The sequence below is a fragment of the Leptonychotes weddellii genome, chromosome 4, assembly GCF_054177405.1.
Source record: "Leptonychotes weddellii isolate Sample4059 chromosome 4, ASM5417740v2, whole genome shotgun sequence".
NCBI lineage: Eukaryota > Metazoa > Chordata > Mammalia > Carnivora > Phocidae > Leptonychotes > Leptonychotes weddellii.
In genome coordinates, this window is record NC_138372.1 from 62,766,543 (window position 1) to 62,770,253 (window position 3,711).

At 39.1% G+C, this 3,711-nt stretch overlaps 1 pseudogene; it reads left to right on the forward strand.

Moving 5' to 3' along the window:
* Nucleotides 1-1,764: 1,764 nt before the first annotated feature.
* Nucleotides 1,765-2,203, forward strand: LOC115944549 (small ribosomal subunit protein eS24 pseudogene; annotated as a pseudogene).
* Nucleotides 2,204-3,711: the final 1,508 nt, after the last annotated feature.

A 3,711-nucleotide genomic window follows, 5' to 3' on the forward strand; every position in this document is an offset into this window, starting at 1 on the left:
CTAATGAGGAAGTTATGTATTGTGTAAAGGTTCAACATATTTTGTGTATTCAAATATGTTTTAAGATGAAGATGTTTTCAATCAAGATGGAGTAACAGGACATCAGATTTATCCTCCCCAGTCTAAATAGCTGAAAGAGTAGACAAAGTATATTCGAGTTTTCAAGAACTTGAACATTAGAGAATGAAGGGCAGCGATTCCTAAGAGTCAGGTAACATATGAGGTGAGTCTTATAATTGTCCCAGCTTATTGGTGTAAGAGGATTTCCAGGCTGCAGTGCATGGAGGGGAAACCCAGGCAATGCCTGGCAGACTTTGTGATTTGGGAGGAAAGGAGCTGAGAGTCTTGGGAGACTGAGGTGCACAAAAACTCGCCAACCAACCAAATAAAAAATACCTGTAGGTATCTGTAGGGAGTCCTCCTGGAGTAATTAGGAAAGTACTGCTCAGCAAATATGTGTGAGAAAACTACTGGAGGCCAAGGGAAGAACTAGCTGATAGCATTAACAACAACAGTAGTCAGAGCTCACACTAGGCCAAGAATATTGCTTATTTCCCAGCCAGACTGGAAAATCATGTAATTCAGAGAATTGGGTAAATACTCAGAAGAGTCTTGCCTCAGTAGAGGGGAAAAATGAGACGTCGACTACTGTTTTACTTCAGCCTAACAAATATTAAGAGCAAGATCCAAAAGGATCAGACTGTTTCCAAGTTACTTAACTGGATCCCAGAACAAAGCTCAAGAATTTTAGAGGAATATAAAAATATCCAGCACCTAACAAGGTATGATTTATAATTTCTGGCATATAATCAACAAATTACCAGTCATGAAAGGAAGCAGGAAAATAAAATACATAATGAGGAGAAAAATTAAGCAATGAAAAGGAGCCCAGCTCTGAAGCGGAGGTTAGAACTAGCAGACAAGCACATTAAAACAATTATTATAACTGTACTCCATGTATTCAAAAAGATAGTGGAAAATAGAAAGTGTTATACAGAGATATGGAAGATATGAAAAAGACCAAAATCAAACTTCTGGAGATGAAAAGTCTAATGTCCAAGATGAAATGTGTACTGGATAGGATTAATGGTAGACTAGACATTGCAGAAAAAATGATTAGTGAACTTTAAGATCTATCAGTAGAAGCTATCGAAAATGAAAACAGAGATGGAAAAGACTCAAAGAAAACAACAAAACCAGATCATCAGGGAGCTGGGGACAACTTCAGGCAGCCTAATGTATGTGTAATTAGAGTCAAAGAGAGGAGGACAGAAAATATTTGAAGAAATAATGATGACATTTTCAGATTTGATGAAAACTATACACCCACAGATCCAAGATGCTCAATTGAACCCCAAGTAGAAAATTATGCTAAGACCCCAAAAATCTATTCAAAATGAGTGATGAAATAAAAATCTTAAAAATAGCCATGTGATCTACAGAGGAACAAAAAAATAAGGATGGCAGATTTCTCTTCAGAAACAATGTGAGTGAGAATATAGTGGAGCAACATTTTGAAAGAAAAATAACTTCAGGGGTGCCTGGGTGGCTCATTTAACATCTGCCTTTGGCTCAGGTAATGATCCCAGGGTCCTGGGATTGAGTCCCGCATCAGCGGGGTGTCTACTTCTCCCTCTCCCTCTGCTTGTGCTCTCTCTCTCTTTCTCTCTCTCTCTCAAATAAATAAAATCTTTTAAAAAAGTTATTTATTTTTATTTTTATTTCATTTTTTCCTCCCTGGCTGCTTGAAGCCCGGTCGCCATCATGAATGACACAGCAACTATCCAGACCAGGAAGTTCGTGATCAACTGACCATTTCAGCGGAAACAGATGGTCATTGATGTCCTTCACCCCAGAAAGGCAACAGTACCTAAGAGAGAAATTCAGGAAAAACTAGCCAAAATGTACAAGACCACACCAGATATCATATTTGTATTTGGATTCAGAACCCATTTTGGTGATGGCAAGACAACTGGCTTTGGCATGATTTATGATTCCTTGGATTAAGCAAAGAAAAATGAACTCAAACATAGACTTGCAAGGCATGGCCTGTATTAGAAGAAAAAGACATCAAGAAAACAGCGAGAGGAACGCAAGAACAGAATGAAGAAAGTCAGGGGGACTGCAAAAGCCAATGTTGTTGCTGGCAAAAAGAAGTGAGCTGGAGATTGGACAACCAAAGGAGTAAAGATGCTGCCATGGCTTTATCTGTGGTGATTGTGCAGATTTTTCATGAGAGGATTCATGAACTAAGAATGTTAATGTGAAAAAAAAAAGAAAGAACTGCCAAGGAAGAATTTTGTAACCAGGTCATCTTCTATTTCAGCTTAGAGATGGAGAAACCTGGAGATAATAAGAACATGGAACGTGCAACAGGAAAATGCAAACTGCAAATTAATGATGTTTTTTGAATTTACCAGAGAATTGCAATGGGAATTATTGGGGTAGTAAGACAACTTCAGAGAGAAATAGGACCCAAGCATTTGCTTACCTGGGGCGGGCACCACTGGCTGCTTAAAAGATGGTAAGAGGATATAGCTAAAAATTGTTAACAAACTGCTAAAGATGGAGTGAAGGTTGACATCAGAGTGGAAAGCTCTCAGGGACTTCAGATACTAATAAGATTCTCACACTGTTACAAGAAGAGACTTAACCCCACAAGGCACTAACAGGCATGGGAAGAGTCCTGAGATAGGTTTCCTCATGGTTCTCTTTGGGGGAAGGGAAGGATGGCCACTGCCAAAACTCTGCCCACAACTGTTTTTCCTATTTCTCTTTCTGATCAAAAGCCTTAACCTTTGAGGGTGGGTAGTGGTGGTGAAGAACAACAAAAATGTGTTGTTTTAGGGCACTGGTGGGAACCCACTGCAGTTTGGAAAAGGGAATTTTTTAAAAAGCACCACCTTCGGGGAGGAACAGATCAGTTCCAGGTTCAACATTACAGTAGGAAGAGAGGCAGGAGTGTTTTGAAGGACCCCAGCTGGACTCATAGATAATGTATCCAACCTAAAATTAAGGCAAACAAGTGTTGAGTAAAAATAACAGTAGAATATAGCTGAGAGAGCTGCAAGGAAGAGATTCTGTTTGGGGAGAAGTACACTAGGAAACACAACACCAACGGGGGGAGCACACACTTTAAAACCTACCTTGGCAACCATCCCACACCCTAAACCCAAGATATCACTCAGGGAATTTGAAGCCTGTGGTGAATCCAGACCACTCATAGCAACAACAAATCTCACACAGCCCAACTCCTGACTAGATTAACATAAACCCTTCACTAATTGGCTATAATAATATATTTTTTTTAAAGTGTGCTTATTTCCAAGCATAAAAATATTTATCTCAATTATCTAGTGTCCCACACAAGATGTCTAGCTTTCAACAAAAAGCTGTGAGGCATCCAAAAAGACATGGGAAAACATTCTAGAGAGACAAATCAATCACTAGAACTAGATGGAGTATGACACAGATGTTGAAACTCTTTGACAGAAATTTTAAAATAAATATGAATAATATATTAAAAGCTCTAATGAAAAAGTTAGTTTGCAAAGTAAGATCAGATGGGTAATTTTTTTTTAATTTTTTTTTAAGATTTTATTTATTTGCGAGAGAGAGAATGAGAGACAGAGAGCATGAGAGGGAGGAGGGTCAGAGGGAGAAGCAGACTCCCTGCTGAGCAGGGAGCCCAATGCGGGACTCGATCCCAGG